Source organism: Heterocephalus glaber, unplaced genomic scaffold (assembly GCF_053883595.1).
Source record: "Heterocephalus glaber isolate CG9 unplaced genomic scaffold, H.glaber_assembly_v1.0 deba00000470, whole genome shotgun sequence".
Taxonomy (NCBI): domain Eukaryota; kingdom Metazoa; phylum Chordata; class Mammalia; order Rodentia; family Bathyergidae; genus Heterocephalus; species Heterocephalus glaber.
In genome coordinates, this window is record NW_028258145.1 from 6649825 (window position 1) to 6668079 (window position 18255).

Genomic DNA, 18255 nt, shown 5'->3' on the forward strand with positions numbered 1-18255 from the left:
CCATGCCAGCTGGGGTCCCGCCAGTGCCTGGCTGCTTCTGGAGTCATCACACTCAGGCTCCTCCACTCCTAGCTTCTGCTGTGGGTTTATTTTTCCATCATCCATGGGCAGCAGGGCCTCCATAACCAACAGCTCACCTCACATCCTAAAGTGTAAACACTCACCTACGAAGCCAGGTGTGGTACACACGCCTCTGATCAGATATTTCAAGTTTATGTTTTGAACACATTTCACCAGCCCTTTGTGGTTCTTCTGGGTACACACAGTGCTGTGTCCTTCTGAACAAATAGCCACTCCTGTATTTCCAAATGCCCTTTGACCTCCTTTCCATGGGCAGTGACCTCTTTTCAAATGCACATGGTCAGCTTTCCTCTCCCAAAGGCCTCTGAAGTCAGCTTCCCAGTGAGCCCAGGCCTTGTGTACGGTGCAGTGGTTCCTGGAAGATTGGTGGAAGCAGCGCTGGACTTTAGCCATGGTCAATGCCCATCTGTACACAGGTAGGCTGAAAACTAGGGTGTGAAAACTCTACCACTTCTGGCCAGAGGTAGCACCCTCTCTTCTTCCTGCCCAGGGACTCCCTGGAATGAGCCCAGGCCATGGTTCAGAGTTCCCAATCTGTGCTGTTTTTGAGAAGAAGCCCAGCATCTTCTTTTTTTGTCCCCTTCTTTCTGGTGGGGCTGCTCCCTTGGCAGGTGAAAGCCACCTGAGTGTCAGGCTGGGGATCCACAGTGTTCCTCAGCAGGCAGAGGGGACAGGAGCTGTCTGGCTCCCGGGACTCTTGACAAATTTCAGGGTATAGAGACTTTCTGGTGAGGCCAGACCCTCTGCCCCACATTTCATGACTTTACAGGAGCTGCTCTTCCTGGTCTGGGTGTGCAGGGGTCACTTGTGGCCTGACAGGGCTGCTGCAAGGCTGGGTGAGAGAATTCTCCCAGGAGTAGAGGAATCCAGCCCTCACCTCCGGCCCCTCCAGCAGTTTTGCTGGGTGTCTCATCAGCTTCCTGTGAACACTGGGGCCGCTACAGCAGTGGGCTGGAGTAACTTGTGTGCAGGGGCCAGGGCGCCCATCATGTCCCTTCCCTGGGTCCAAGCACCCATCGGTGTGGAAGCATGGCTGCTGTCCCATCCTGACAAGGACAAATCCAAGGTCAAGAGGGAAAGACTTAAGTTGCTAGGCAGTGACTTCCTAGAGCCCAGTCACTTGCTGTGATTAACAAACCCTTCTCCATTCTTTTATCTGCTTGCTTTCTCTTTCTACCATGGGAACCCATTGCCTTTGGCTATCAAGGAACTGTTCTCTAATTTCCAGACCTGTCCTTTTCCCACTGTGGTAGAGCAGCTGTAAAAACCTTATTCCTAAAATCTTAGAGTCCTCTGGGAAACCACTGGCTCAGAGGGCCTGAGAGACCATCTAGAGGCTGTTCTGTATTGAAGCAGAGGCTCAGAGCTGGCATGGCATAGGGCCTCCGTTCCAGCCCCACCTCCACTGTTTCCTTCCGGGGACACTGTCTGGAGAGGTGGCTGGATGTGTCCTAGCGGTGGCTCTCTTACCAGAGGCCAGGCCATTCCAGCTGAGGTTGAATAAGACCATCCCTCGTTCCTGTCTTCCTTCAGCTGGGAAGGGGTGGGGACATTCTGGGCACGTGTCCAAACCCTGGCTCAGAGGACTCACAGCAGGGGGGGCAGATCTGAAAAATACCCGGAAGGTCAGACTGTCATTTAATAGCTGTGTGACAGAAACCACTTTTTAAATCTTTAAGCCTTGCTTCACTCTTCGACAAAATGGGTTATTATACCCTCACTGCAAAGTTACCATGTCAGACTAAGGCCTGGAATTGTGCTCCAAGGGACTAGGTGAAAAACCAAGATGGAGTCACCTATGCCAAGTCCCATGTCAGCAAACTGAAACTATGCTGTTATCTGACCTTCTGAGAAACCAAGAGACACAACAGACTTCCCAGATATGGTTTCGCTTACTGTGGAAATGAAGTTTCCTCTGCCATCCACATTTACATCCTTTGATCCTCACACAAAGTAACCTGAGGTAATCTCAGCAATGTCAACCAGTCATTTTCCTATTGTGTCCCTGTCCCACCTTACCAGGAAGGTGATTCTGAAATGACTGACTTGCTGTTCCTCCTTTGGTTTCTACTTTCTTCAGCTCCCTCTGCCTGTAAAACTCAGCTCCTCAGCTGCTCCTCTCTGTGAAATAAAGTGTTGCCCAATTCTAGAACAGAAAATAAAACCAATGACATCTTAATTAAATTCTAATGTTGTCCTTTGAGAGGATTAAATAACATGACATAGGTAAAGTTCTTGTCACAGGAGAAGGCCAGGAAAATAATAATGACATCTTCCTCTTACCTCTAATGCCAAGTGCGGGCTCTCACACTCTGACTAACACCCATCCCATCCTTATGCCCTCTGGACAACGTGTGACCTCGGGCACCTCAGCCTCTCCAGCCCTGAGGGGAAAGCAGTAGAGCTGCTGTCCTCTCAGTCACCCTATCTGCCTGCACCGCTTCCTGGAGCCTTGTCCCCACTGGGAGCCTTCTTCCTGCTGCACAGGCGGACACTGGTGGCCATGGCCTGAGGGTGTGTCCTAGAGTTAAGTAGTAGTCTCTTGGGGGCTATCAGGCCTGGGACCCCTCTTTCTGTCTGGTGAAGATCAGTTCTCACATCCACAGACTCACAATGGAGAGTCAGAGAGGAGGACCCCAGGAACCAGGACCCTGGGAAATGGTGTGATGAGCCTGGCTGCCTGAGCTGGTCTGTGCTTGCCCTGTGGGTGACAGCCCCTCAGGGAATACCCGCCATGGTACCTGTCCCCTAGAGTGTCCCCTTGATTTTGAGCTCACAGTTACAGAGTCATCTGGTTGGACTGCACTGGGTCCCCTGGGAATCACTCCCAGGCAGAGCCCAGCTCATGGGGTATGCCACAGTGGGGAGCAGAGATTAGAGCCCCCCAACCTCTCCAAGCGTCTGTCTTTTCTTGGATACTTTGGGGATTTCCAGGTATGAAGTGAGTAGGTCCAAAAGATGTGATTTTTATGCCTTGTTACTGCTTAATGTAGAATTGGAGCCCTTTGGGCAGAAGAAATTTACACACCACCTCAAAATATGAAGAGGAAATGAGGAAGACAGGCTCTTTGGGCACCCCAAAGCACATCGCAGAACCCCAGGGCTCCTTGGAGCACACTCTGAACACCACTGGGCTGGAGGCTACTTTTCTTCTCCCCACTTGGCTTCCAGCATCCCCTTCCTCTGGCAGAAGACACATCTTGCTGCTTCGTGGAGCATGACAGTCACTTCCATCCTGGGATGTGATGTGATCACTGGTACAATCACCAGGCACTGAGGTTGACGTCTCAGTGTGGGAACTGGGGGAGCTGTGGTCTCACTTCTGGCCAGTTTTTCAAGGGGAGGCACCAGGGAGGTGGCCCAGGCAGACAGGACACAGTGGACTGGAGTTTTCTACCTGTACTTTGCATATATGGTTTGTCCTGTAGAGTCATGGCGTTTGTGTCCATGACATCTTCAGGATACCAAAGTCCGCTGGTGCTCAAGTCCCTTAGGTAAAATGGTGTGTTTGTATCAAACCTGCACACATCCTCACTTGTAACTTACATCATCGCTAGATTACATATAACAATGCAATGCTATGTAAATAGATGTATTCTTCTGGGAATGATATCAGAAAAAAACTGCTTACATGTTTAGTACAGACACAGTTTTTTAAAAATATTTTTCTTTTTTTCCTTCTTTCTCTTTTTTCTCTTTCTCTCTCTATCTCTCCCTCCATTCCTCCCTCTACTTCCAACTCCTCTCTTTTCTTTCTTTCTTTCTTTCTTTCTTTCTTTCTTTCTTTCTTTCTTTCTTTCCTTCTTTCTTTCTCTCTCTTTCTCTCCCTTCCTTCCTTCCTTCCTTCCTTCCTTTCTTTCTTTCTTTCTTTCTTTCTTTCTTTCTTTCTTTCTTTCTTTCTTTCTTTCTTTCTTTCTTTCTTTCTTTCTTTCTTTCTTTCTTTCTTTCTTTCTTTCTTTCTTTCTTTCTCTTTCTTCTTTCTGCTGGGGATAATACTCCAGGCCTCCAGCATGCTAAGCACGCTGGGTACCACTGAGCTACAACTCTAACCATTTTTTTTCAATATTTTCGCTATGAGGCTGGTGAATCTATGGATGCAGAATCTATGGATTTTGAGGGCCCAATGTAATCCTATATACCCTATTTAATACACTTTGCATACATCTATATCTGTATATATATGAAATATGTATCTTGGCTCACAATATCTGAAACATTTACAATTGACAATAGAAAAAGTTTGCCTAGCCTGGTGCTATATGATAGCTATGCCTGAAATGATCCTATAAAGACTCAAACACTAATAATAATAATAATAATAATAATAATAATAATACCTGTCCTTTTGGAGGCTCAGAAAGATTACATGATTTGCTAATGTCACACAGCTGGTAAGCAGCAGAGAGGAATTTTGCAGCTTAGAAGAAGAGAATAGGCATGAGGCTTGAATCCTGACTATGGGACACCTGTGGCCTCTAGCTTCTCTCCAGAGCTGCAGGGCAACCCTGTGACCCAGGCCTTCCTAATGAGCTAGCTCTTAATTATTATGGTCCTGTGTGAGGGCACCAGGGCCAGAAGCATCTGTCTTTCCAGCATTTTCTTTCCTGCTGGGCTCCCTGCCTGAGTGGCTCCTTTGTAACTTGGCGAGCTCCCTTGCACAAACCTGGACTTCCTCCCGGATGTCACTTTGTAGACTCAGGGAGGAGACCCTGCTATGGAGCCCTTGGGGCTCCCAGGCTAGTGGATAGGAGCTGACGGCCCACCTGGTGTCTCCTCCCAACTCATCCCTCCTGGGGTGACACAGGCCCCTTCTGGCCTCTTCTAGGAGCTTCTGCTAAGTGCATTTGCAGGAATCTGAGCCCAGTCTGAACATTGGCCCTGGAAACCTGTGTTTTTCGCATCAATCTTCCTAAGATAAACTACTCTGTAGCCTGTGTTCTCAGGCAGAGCTCCTGGTGTGCATTTGTTCTTTCCTGATAACTTTGTGTGCACATTAACAATTCTAGTCATGTGTGTGCTGTGGCAGAACGGCAACCCAGGTGGGAGCTAAACTGCCTGACCTTGAGAGTCCGGAGACCTTGTGGTTTTTAGTTCCTCACCTGAGGATGCATATAACAGTGGTGCAGCTGCCTGCGCCTCAGTGTTCGTGAGCCATGGCTTCCAAGACCCTCAGTGCCAACAGCTGGCGCTCAAGTCCTTTGTGTAAAATGACATGGAATTTGCATATGAACTATGCAGTCCCGTATACGTCTAGTCATCTGTGATGACTTGTAACATCTGACACAGCCCAGTAAATTTTGTGTCAGTGGTTGTTACACTGTATTGCTTTGGACATTATGACAAGACAAGAAGGTACCTGCCTGAATGATTCTTTTGTCTTTGTCCCTGGCCTGCAGTGGGTGTGTCTGCAGGTGCAGAGCAGCAGCCCCCTAACTGAGGAGGGGAATGAGATCATTCACCCACAGTTCCGCTCTCAGGCGAGGAACACTGTGTCCCCCTGGGCACTGAGGCCATTGTGGCTCAAGTGCCATACGCTCCCCTCTGGACAGCAGTCCCCAGTCTTGGCTGTGTGCTAGATTCTTCTGGCAGGAGTGCTTTCAACATATCTGCTGCCGGGTCCATCCAAGAGTGGGGGAGTGAGCCCCCGGGGCCAGCACCTCTGCAGTTCAGGGACCCTGCTTGGATTTGTGTCCATCCAAGCTCAGTTACAGCCCTGCTGCTAGCTGGTGCCCAGATGTTTGCCCACACTGAGTGGCCCTCTCCTGCTGAACCTTTGGGAATTTACACTTTCCTTTTGGTTTCTGGTTGCTTCCCTGTCTTTCTTGTACTCTGCAGAGGAGCTATGTTTATTTCACACCAATACACCAGCACTGTGCTGAGCACTTTGCTTTTTTTGAGCAACTGCTTTTGACATTGTCTCTAGCTGCAACTCTTGGGTCCTGTTGGTGTCACTCCAGGGCCATGGGGGCCCACAGTGTGTGTGCCACCTTGCACCTGGGGACCAGGAGGCTGCCTGTAGTTCCTGCTGTTTCCCCCTTTGTTTTCCCCCAGGGCCAGAATCTGCATTCATCTTGTTCACAGATTTAGTACATCACCTAGAACCAAGGTCACACCCAGTAAGGGCTCCCTCAGGGGTGGCACTAACAGTCAGATGCCCTGCTGGAACCTGGGGCCCCCATCATGTCAGCACCCCTCTTTTACAGATCAGGAAACTGGGGGGCAGAAATGCTAACTGATTTGCCCAAGGTCCACAGGAAGTGGCCTGAGGTCTTCCAGACTCCCTCTGATTCCCCACAAGCCACTCAGGCTGGGAAACCAGCAAAAATGTTTTCCAAAAGAATTACCCAATAAACAAGTGGTCCTGGCCTATTTAGGGAGTCTCATTTCCCTTTGTCTTCCTGACAATCAAGTCCAGCTATTGTTTGCCAACAGATAAAACTGAACTGCTAACTAGAAAAGTCTGGCATTTCCTCTTCTTCTCTTCTCAGCCAAGTTCCTGTCCCTGACAGCCGTAGCAGAGCCATTTGTCCCTAGCCTGCAGAGGAGCCTGTGCTGGCGGCTTCTGGCTGCTTCCTCACGGCCAGAGAAAGGAAGGAGGGTGTGAACCCAGCCAAGAGGGACAGTCAGGCCTCTGGACTGGGCTGGCAGCCCCTTCTGGCTCCAGCTGTGGACACAGGTCCCTAAGAATACTCTGTCCCCTCCTCAGGTCCCCAAGTGAGGACTGTGCTAGGGTGGTCTGATAGTCTGCTCTAGGGCAGGAGGTCCTGGGTGGCTCGGCTGCTACCCTGAGGTCCTGTGGCTGTCTTGCTGGGCCTGCTCTCAGGGAAGTCACTTCACTTTATATAAATGTGCCCATGAAATGGTGCCTGATTAACATCCAGAATTTTCCATTAGTTTTCCTTTCAGTGAGTATGGCTGACTGATAACATTGACCTGGCTTCCAGGAAACCTGGAGTTGGGAACCCGACTGCATCACTGCCATGGCCTGGCTTGTGCACAGAGCCTCATGCTTCAGTGTCCTGCAGAATCACTTGTTCCAAAATAAGGACCTCTTGCCAGTTGAGGAGGGTCAGCCTTGGCACTGGATTTCTTACTGGCATTGGCAAGGTCTACACCGTGTAGGGTGTAGGGTAATTTCCAGCTCAGCCCTTAGGTGAAAGGTGGAGGTAATAGAGGGACCACAGGGCTGGGTGTTCCCCTGCCTAGTCTCAGTTCTCATTTCAAGTTCCAGGGAGGGGTAGGGAGAGGGGGGCACTTGGGAAGAGGACGTGTTTCTGGGAGCCTAGAACACAAAGATGCCAGGCAGAGCCCGAGGGACAGTTGTGAGGCCTTGGAAAGAGCAGAGAGGGTGGTGAACAGGGCAGGCTCACAGCATGGCTGATCGTGACCCTGCCCCACTTCTCCCTGAACTGCTCTCCTGGTTTTGTTGTGGAGGTGGACGGGGTGGCCTCTCAGCAGGTCCACATCTCAGGTTTGTTCCCACTTCCTGTCCACCCAATCTTATTAAACAGATGGTACATTTGCAGTCACTGCCTACCCCTGTCTCCACTGCGTCAATCCCCTGTTGGCTTTGGGTGCCATTGTCCCAGCCCACTAATGGGTCTCCTGGGCTCTGGTGTCGCCCTGCCCAACCCCTCCAGCAAGGCAAGGCAGTGCTTTCTTCTGAGGCACAGACTCTTCCATGGGGGGACAAGGACACATTTTGTCAACAGGCTGTCCCTGACCCTGGGGCACCCCATGGCACTAGCAGACCCCATGTGGGGGGGACACACCCTCCTTTGTGTGTTCCTCCTCCTCCCCCTCCCCCTTGAGAAAACACAGCACATTCCAGGGGAGGGATAGCACGCCCGGGTCACCTGGATGGCTCCTAATCAGTGACAGGGGACTGTACCACACCGCCGCTGCTCTGGAAATGTGGCAGGACAAGCGTGGTTGAGCAACATGAGCCCAAGGTTGGCCTGATGCCCTGGCAGGACTCACGAGGCCACTCCCACCTCTCCCAGCCTGACCTTTCCATGTCTCTCGACACTGACCCTCACTTCTGTCCTAGGGGCACCTGTCCCCTTCCCACCCTCTGCTCCGTCCCCATGGCTCCTTGGACTTCTCAGTCCCAAGCCAGGACAAAGGCGGCCTTCACCTCTGGGCAGAAGGTGTACTTGTTTGTTACAGTGTGTGCAACACCGTGTATTATCAGGAATTTTTGAAAGTCAGCTTCTCTAGTAGAAAACAAACCCACTAGAAGCATGCAGTTGATTGATATATGTGTACCCTCCTGGAATAAGCTCAGATGTCTTTCCAACTCCCTGTGCTCCTCCCAGCTCTGTCCCCTCACCCCAGCCCTGTGAAGCCAAGGATCTGATCTAACGTTCATCAGGCAGATTAGGTGGTCTTTGGAATTCCACAGGAGTGGAGTGAAGACAGGGATGCTGTGGCGTCTTTCACTCCACACCAGGTTTTGGGGGCTCCTGTGCTCTGTGCACTGAAAGGTCATTTCATTTTTGCTGAGAACTCAACCAAGTGGAATGGAGCTCATGTCCAGTGGTGGGGTGAACACAGTCTGATTGTCCTACTGTCCCTGTCCTTGCTCCACTGAAAATTGACCCGAGACATCCTGGCAGATGCCATGTGGGTACCAGGGGTGGTAACCCACTACCTCAGTTTCCCCAGACTGAGGGATTTCTCAGGTTGCAGGAGCTTTGGTGCTAAAACCAGAGTTCCAGGAAGTCAGGTCACACAGGAAATGTGGGCCAGCTTGGCACAGTGGTGTGACACTGAGTCACAGAATGGACCTTGATTTCTCTAATTGATCCTAGCTCAGCTCATGGGTCCCGGTTTCACCAATGGTGGAGAAGTCTAGGTTTCCCAGCTTAGGGAAACTTGGGTCCTCTCAACCTGAGAGTGGTCACTCAAGCCTCTTTTCCTCTCTGAGTGCTGGCCACACAGGGAGCTTCCTGGTGATGGCTGTTGACCTGACCCTGGTCACATGCTGTAGCCTTTCCTGTGCCCTGCCTTGTGACTCGGTAGAGGTGGCCTGGGGACCTTGCAGAACCCTCTGAAGCTTGCCAGGTCACTTGAACTCTGGGGCTTCCCTCAGTCCGTGTCCCTGAGACACCCTCCCCCTCTATCTGTCCACAGGTGCCGTCATGGAGGAGGGGCAGCCATGGGAGGTATGTGGCCTGCAGAGTTTTAACAAATCAAAGCAAAAATAAAAACCAAACTGTCCTCTCTCAAGTGGCAGACTTAAAAGTCAAATTTTTAAAGATTTGAGCTTTCAAAATCAAACTGGGGACTATATGGTCTTCTTGGCGGACCCCTGAGCCTGCCCTCTGTAAGGATAGAAACACAGGGAGTATCATCCGCTGCCTGGGGACAGAGATGGGGGCATGATGGGCACAGAGGGGGAAGGAAGGGAGAGGCAGCTCTTGAGGGTGGCTCGATTGCTTCTTGGAGAAGTGAGCTGAGGATGCAGGGGCAAATGAGAAGGAGCTTGGCAGGAAGCAAAGCACAATGCTGGCTGAGCTCCCCACTTGTGGGGACACTGATAAGGCAGCCTGACCCCAGGGAGCATGTGTTTCCGGGGCAGACACAACAGGAGGGCTTTGCTGAACCTCCAGTCACCTGTGGTTGCTGGTAGCCCAGCTGGGTGCAGGGTTGGCCATGAGCTCCAACCCTCCTCTCTTGTTCCCTTTCCCTCAGCCTATCCCCATCCCAGGATTCATGGGGGCTGGGAGGAGCCTGGCATGTTATCTGTGTTAGATCCCAGAGCAAAGGACCGTTCTGTCATTCCACAAAATATTTGTCAAGTGCCCTCATGTATCAAGTATGTGTACTACCAACTTTTGTTTCTTCTGTGTTTGGTAAAATTTTGAAAGAACACAATGGGACATGGCCTCCTTAAGTGAGACATCTGCAAGGAATTTTATGTCTTTTCCAAGTTGCTGGCACACTTATAACATATAGAGTTAAAATGCTCAAATTGTGCATTCAGTTGCCTCTTTTTATCCATGAGTTCCACATCCATGGATTCAACCAACCACTGGTTAAAAATACTTGAAAACATTGCATCTGAACTGAACATGCATGGACTATATTTGTCACTATTCCTTAAAGAAAGCAGTGTTATAACTATTTGTGTGTAAGTCATCTAGAGATGATTGAAAGAATACATTCCATCATTGCAGGTTATATGCGAATGCTGCATCATTGTCCATAAGGGACTTGAATATCTGAGGAATTTGGGGTTAGTGGTGCAGGCATGAATTCTCCATGAATACTGAGGAATAACTATACTCATGCAGATTTATAACTCTCTGGAAGTTAGAGAGCTTCAAGGCCCAGCCCTGTTTAACATTTCATTTAAAAGAATTACTGAAAGATAATAATTGATAATTTAAAATCTTATTGAAGGCTCCTTAAGAATGTAAGAATGTGTTTACTTATAACATTTACTATTGGAAACAAACTGAAACAGAACCATGAGTGGGGATGGAAAGCAGCCAGAAGCAGGGCCCAGAGCTGGAGCTGCTGGGCCCCTGGGAGCCTGCAATCTCACCACCCTGATACTGTCTTCTCCACCAATGGAGATTGATCATAGGACTTGGCCCAAGATTTCACCATTGATAGCTCTTCATTGGTTGCATCTTTTCATGTTGAAAATGTATATTAGTCCCCTTTTCCCTCATTAGGACACAATAACTAACACCCATGACTTAAAGGAAGAGAGATTTTAATTGGTTCATGGTTTCAGAGGATTCATTCCATGGTCAGCTGGCTCCAAGGCAGGAACATCATGGCAGAAGGGAGTGGTGGAGCTAAGCTGCTTAGGTGATGGTGGCTGGGATGTAGAGCAGGGGAGCAGTGCCAGAGAGGAAGGGGAGAGAGATCAGATATAGTAACCAAGGCCACATCTCCACCTCTGTGCCCCATCCTGGCACACCAAAAAGTGTGCTCCACCAATCCCTCGGCAGCCCCAAACCAATCAAGTTGAAACAGTCAAGTATAAGCATCACATAAGAGGATGTGACATCACGTTTAGGAGAAGTTCCAAGGCATTTGCTGTGACTAACCATGTGGAAAAACCAGAACCGAGATGAATGTTTCCAAGGTCCCTTTCTGCTGGTTGGGTCAATAGATCTAAAGCTTCCTAACGGGCCCTTCCTGGTTCCCTGTGCCAATACTTGTAACCTTGTCATTTCCAGGGTTGGATGGCCCAGAGCTAGACTGGCAGCTGTTGCTGTTCAGAATATTTGAACAGATGTTGTTAATGCCAGAGTAAGGTGCAGTGGGCCTCCAAACAAAAAGAAATGTCCTCTCTTTATTTTAAGAAAATTGAACAACAACAAAAACTACCACTGATGAATGATTTTGTGGCAGGCCCTGTGTGGCAGCCTCTGAACACCTTGTGTTTCTGCCTGACACTCCTGAAGACACACTGTGGCCTTTGTTTTATAGGTGGGACTTTCAGACATGAAGGGTACATACAAGTGACTTGTGGAAGGTGTGTATCTAAGAGGTAGCTCTTACTTATTTTTATTAATTTTAGAGATTAAGACACATTCTCTTTCCAGATAGGCAAGAAACTGACAAAAAGGACCAAAAGTTAACATAAGGTTATGCAAATTGATCTTGTCATAGGACAGGGTCTAAGGAGTTTCCTCTAAAGAGGAGATAGGGACTTCAGCTTGCTCTGAGTAGGTTTGTTGACTCTCATCACAGAAAAAGATTTTAGGATGTTTTTGTGAGGCATGGACAGGTTTATTAGGCAGAGTTAGAAAGTAAGAGAAAATAGGGACAGGATTTCAACTTGAAGAGCTAAACCTCGGATGAAGAGGAACAGGCTGGACCTTTTATAAAAGAAGGAAACCAAGTTTTATGGTCTTGCTGGGCTGAACCAGACAGTCTGGTTCATCATTGTCTCATTTGGTTTTGCAAGATGGCTCCAGGAGAAGTCCTTATAGCTTGAGAGGGTAATTCAGTCCCCATGAGATGATTGCTTCTGTTTGGGGCAGTCTCAGCCTTGTGCAGAATTTGCAATCCAAGGTGATCATAACTTTAGGGCAATGACTGGAGCCTTCTGCGTGCTCACTGGTACTTGAATTTCCTTATAAATCTCTTATCTTGATGCCCTCAGTCCTGTTGGGGAATGGGATAGGTTATGCAAACTAACCTTGTTTTGCCAAATTTTAGACACACACTCTCTGAATGATTAGCATGTCTATATGTAGAACTGAGAGGGGATTTGCTCCCAAGTTTTAAGGTAACAAAGGAGAAAGATACAAAACGAAAGTCAAGGTTTATTCTGCTTTTAGTTACCTGTGGGCATCTGTAAGGCCAAAGGAGGAGTCGCTGTTCTTTACAGCTTAAGTTCCTGGCTGTCTCAGAAGAAAACACAAATCATGCTCTTGGTCAGTAACAGGGCCCAGAGGTTTGTTTGTCTTTTATGATCCTTGACTGTGTCAATGTTATGTAAAAAAACCCCCAAAATAACAAACCTCAAACCTTCCCTAAAAGGCAACAAAAAGAAAACTCAGGATATTTAAAGATTATGACATTAACATCTATTATATCATGATTTTTAAAAATGATGTTACCAAGGTTTACTTCAGTGACCCAAAGTTGAAATACGTATGGATGTATATAAAATAATGCATAATTATTGTTAAAAACTGCCCAAATAAAAAATGTGTAAACAAAAATCTCTCTTTTCCCCCATGATTCTAATTCTTATTGTAGCTCAATTTACTCCTTTAACTAAATGGGTGTTATCTCACATAATATTCCCCAAACTTTCTTCAGTAACAACCCCTGCTGGGAATCTGTGCATGGCACAGAAGGGAGAGCTAACCGTGCTTTTGAAAGTCACCTGAACAGTGTCTTATTACATGGCTGTGTTATAATTCAAATAATTAGCTCCTTACTAATAGGCCTATTCAGTGGCTTGTGGCTGAAAGAATCAAAATCAGCGAGGGACCCAAACTTGCTTCAACTGTAAAGATGCTTGTGGAGCCCTGTAGCTGAAGTTCATGGAAAGGGTGGTAGTGGCTCAGGAGGAGAGCGAGGCTGCTGCCTGAACAAGCCCCACAGGAGTCGTGAGGACCCCTGAGGACCCAGGCATGGTTGTCCTCTCCTACACCAACAGCTGCCTGGGCCCAGCACTGTGGGTGCCACTGGACCAGGCACCATCCACAATGGGAGTTTCAGTTGATCCCTACTTTTCAAAATTACGAATATTATTTAAAAAATATTCTTCATACTATACATATAGCACTGCTTATTTGTGCAATTACCTGTTTAGAATTAACTCAAAATAATATTCCTGGCTCAAATATATAGACCCTTTATCCTGCAAAAGATTTTAACAATTTATTCTTACAATCGCTGTGGCTGGTTCTTTTATACTTCACTTACATAGATATTAGGAATCTTCTAGCCTCTGCCAAATGATGGTATTTTCTCTATACTTTAACTTTGCATTTCTTAGATTTTTTAGTAATTTTGAACATATTTTTCATATTTATTGGGTTTTTTTCTTCTTATGTGGGAGGTTTATTCATATCCACTGCTGGGCTTTCTCTTGGATTTGTGGGAATTGTTAATTTATTATTAGCACAACCTTTTGTTGGTAATGTGTGTTAAAAATATTTTCCCTAATTTTTATCTTTTGTCAGATTTCATTTTTTCCAAGTTTTTCCCTTTCATGTAGCTGAAATGATAAGATTATTTTCCTTTCCAGTTTAATGTCATGCTGAGAAGTTCTTCCTCTCTTGAGGGTTATAAAAATAGCCTCTTGCATTTTTCTGTTTTATTTCTAGTTTTTTTGCCTCATACTCTGAGCTATCTAAGATGTTCCTGCTTCAAGGAGTCAGATGAGAGGTTGGGTTGGAGTCCTCATCTGTGTGACCCCCAGCTCAGCTTTCCCTGCTGTCTGCCTCCCTGGGAAAGCAGCTCTTCTGCAGCCTTTCCTTCCCACAGTGGAATCCTGGAGCCAAGTGCACATGCACATGTACACACATGTACATGTGCACACTCACATACACGCATGCGCCACGGCTTCACATGCTTGGGCAAGATGAGAGCTGCTTGTGATCCAGCCCAGGATGTGCCCAGCAATAGAGGTGTTGCTGGAGGATGAGCTCCTGGGCCTGATTGGAGAGCCTCCTGCTGGCTCTGAGCTCCAGCAAGTCAAACTAGCTGATCCGTCTGTTTGTGTACAGTTCCTGGGACTATGGGTATAAAAAAATCCCCTTCTCATTGGGTCTGGAATGCAGTGGTGCCTTTCCCTGCCCTTGTTTATTCTAAATATTCTTGTTTGATCCAGCACTAGGCTGGATGATTCTTAATCTTAAGTGTATGTAGGGATCAACCATTGCAAAAACTTAGTGAGCGGTAGATTCCCAAGGCCCCATTCCTGGTTCAGCAGGCCTGGGGTCAAAGTGCAAGGCAGTCTGCATTTATTTCTTCCACAAGTGTTTCATGAGGATTCAGGGCACTGGTACGGAGGCCATGGGTACATGATGATGGGCATAATAAACATGTGGCTTATACTCTACTGGGGAGGGTGGATAATAAGCAAACAAACACACTCACTTGGGTACCAAAAACATTCTATTAGGCAAGGTGCTGACTCTGACAAAACTTGGGATGGAAGGAGGATGGTCCATGGAACCCACCGAGTAGATTAGAAAGACGGCCAGTCTCAGCTGAGTTCCTTCGCTGCCTTCTGTCCGCCACCTCTAGGCACTGACACAGGCTAGATCATCCTCTGCCATGATGGTTAAAAGGGGAAGTGCTGGTGGCTTTCTCAGAAGCTTGTGATGTGTCTCTTCCATGGCCTTTGTCATCTTTGCCCCATTTTTCCCAAAGCCTCAGTAAGATCACTTAAAACTCTGAGCAGAGAAGATGGCAACTGGATAAAATATTGCCTCTTAAATAAATTAAACAGGATAGTCTCTTGCCTCTCTATGGTAGGGAAAGTGGAGACTCTTTTGGAAAGCCATAGTTCATGGTCAACAAATTTTTAAGCTCAAAGAGAAGAGAAGAGGCAAAAACAAGCCTCTCTTAGTAAAAAGCATCTTCCCATTTAGGGGTCATGGACCGTTTTTGGAACTCTCTAAAACTGACATCAGCCATGTCCCTCTTTAACAATAAGAGGATGGAGGACCCAACAGGTGGAAGGGCTTGTCAAGGTCCAGCGATTCAGTAGTGCAGTCAAATGCTGTCCATCCTATAACTCCAAGCTCATGTTCTTTGTGTCTCATCACGGATGACTAGCACATGGCCTCCAGCTTCACAGCATATTATTGTTTCAATGTCCTTGCTTATTAATTATATAATCTGTGTTGTTTCTGGGTCAGTTTTGATCAAGTGACTTTCTCTTTTCATGGATTTTATTTTACCAATTCTTTGTATACTTTGAACTTTTTACTACATTACAGACATTATGAATTTTGAATTTACGTTAGATATATACAGAACTTTCCATCCACAAAGAGCAAAGTACATTTTCTTTACAACTGCACATGAAACATTTTCTAGGATAGATCATACATTAGGCCATAAAAGATGTCAATATAATTAAAAGGAATGAATCATCTACACTATGTTCTCTGATCACAATTAGATGAAATTAGAAATCAGTAAGAGAAGGAAATTCAGGAAAATCATAAATGTGTGGGAATTAAATCACATACTCTGAAATACTAAATGAGTGAGAGAACACATACAGCAGAAATTATTAAATACTGAAAGAGGAAGGAAAATGAAAACATAATATAGACGGCCTACAGTATGTAACTAAAGCTATACTGTATACAGAAGGAAACTTAAAGATATCAATGATTACATTATAAAAGATTTCAATTTACCTATTTTCCCAACCTAAGAAACTATAAAAAGAAGTATCAACGAAGAAGAAAATATGTGAGGATTAATTAGAAATAGATAAAATGAGGGCTGGGGGTTTAGGCTCAGCGGCACTGTGTCTACCTCACAAGTACAAGGCCCTGAGTTTGATCCCTGGTACCAAAAAACAAAAAAGAAATAGATAAAATGGAAAGTAGGAAGAGAAAAATTCATAAAATAAAGCTGGTTTTGTACAGGAAATAGTACCAAGAATCAATAAAGGGGATCATATCAAATTAAAAACCTTCCCCCTGGCAAAAGAAACAACCAACAGGGTGAAAGAAAATCTACAGAATGGGAAAAAATTTTGCCAGCTATTCCTCAGACAGAGGACCAATATCTAGAATATATAAAGAACTTCAAAAAATTAGACATTGGACTTTAATAGAGACATTACAAAAGTAAAAGAATTATAAAGGAACACTATGAAAATTTTATGGCAATAGATTAAATCATCTAGATTAAATGTACATATTCCTAGAATGATAATACTAGAAACAGACAACTTGAATATCACTATAATAAATAAATTTAATTACTAATAAAAAATTTTCCCATGAATTAAAGCCAAGTCCAAATAGCTTCACCGGTGAATTCTTCTATACATTTAGAAAATTGACTAATCCTTCAGAAAATCCTTCAGAAAACTCTCCCAAAAAGCAGCAGAAGGGATACTTCTTATGAAACCATTTTTCTTCTCATACCAAATCCAAAGGTGTAAGAAAAGTAAAATAGAGACCAACATCCCTTATGAATACAGATGCAAAATCCTCAGCAAAATACTAGGATGCCAAACAGACCGTCATATAAAAGGAATATAAACTATGGCTAACTGGGAGTTATCCTAAAAATATAAGGTTGTTTCAATATCCTCAAATCAACATATTCATGGAATGAAGGACAAATACCAAAATTCCATTAGAAAATCAACAGCCCACGTTCTTCCCCTCCAGTTCTCTTTTTAAGCTGTTGGCAACTATCCCCAGGTGGGTCTTCCATGCCCAAACCAGGCTGATTCAGTTCAGCTGGGTATTCCAAGTTGACCATTAGCTAATCTACCACAGGCCAGAAAAAGAAATAAGAAGCAACAAAATCAAAAAGAAAGAAGTAAAACTATCAATATTCTCTGATGATCTTGTATTTGGGAAATTGTAAGACATCCAGGAAAAACTATTAGACCTTATGAACAAGTTCAGTAACAATGCAAGACTCAAGATCAAAATTAAAAAATTGCGTTTTATACATAAAAATTAAATTTGAAAATTAAATTAAGGAACCAGTTTCATTTACAAGAGCATAGAAAAAAGAGTTAAATACTTAGCAATAAACTTGAAAAAAGAATTGTAAAACTATTAAAAGTCAGAACACTGTACTTGCATACTTGTGTTTATATATGTTTATTGCTGCATGATTCACAATTGTCGAGACATGGAATTAGGCTACATGGTCATAAATGAATAAGTGGAGGAATGAAGCGTGTTATGCGTGCACAATTCAGTATTATTCAGCCACAAAGAAGAACAAATTTTGTCATTTTCACGAAAATGGATGGAACTAAAGACCATAATGTTAAGCAACATACGCCAGACTCAGAAAGGAAAGTATAGTATTGCATGTTTTCTCTAATATGCAGAATATGAAAAAAAAAGAATGGCATGAAGGTAGGAAGACTGTTAGACAAGAGGAAGATGGTGGGGGAAGGGGGTATAGGAAGGGAAATGGGGGGTGAATTTGGTCAAAATATGTTATATGCAGGTATAAAAATGCTACAATGAAACTTAATATTCTGTAAAATTAATATGGAGTATGAAAATATATGTAGAAAAAAGTATTGTAAAAATTATACCCTAAAAATATAAAATAATTAAGGCTGATATAAATAAACTGAAAGACATTCCATATTCATGGATCAGATGACTTCAAAAAAAGATGCTTATACTCCCCAAATGAATCTATAGATTATCACAATCCCTATAAAAATACAAGTTTCCTTTGTTTCAGAAAGCGAGGAACTGATTATAAACCCAGATGGAAATACAAGAGATCCTGAATATCCAAAACAGCCTCAGCAGGGGTCAAAGTGCATTGACTCACACCTGGCAATTTCGAAGTTTACCAAAAAGCAACAGTATCTCTGATGACATTCTCGTTGATATAAACATAAAAAGCACTTGGCAATAGGATTAGGTTTATGATCAGCTGATTTTAAGAAGGGTATCAAGACAATTGAAGGATGAAAGAGTAAGGTACTGAGCGAATGGTGCCCCGGGAATC

General features: G+C 45.3%; 1 protein-coding gene across 1 annotated transcript in view; it reads left to right on the forward strand.

Moving 5' to 3' along the window:
- The first annotated feature begins 361 nt into the window (after positions 1-361).
- Positions 362-18255, forward strand: part of Il1r1 (interleukin 1 receptor type 1) — a 123515-nt gene continuing 105621 nt past the window's right edge. Inside the window, exon 1 of the mRNA XM_087203928.1 lies at positions 362-497. The gene's annotated coding sequence lies outside the window, so the exon portion shown is untranslated. The remainder of the gene's footprint in view (positions 498-18255) is intronic.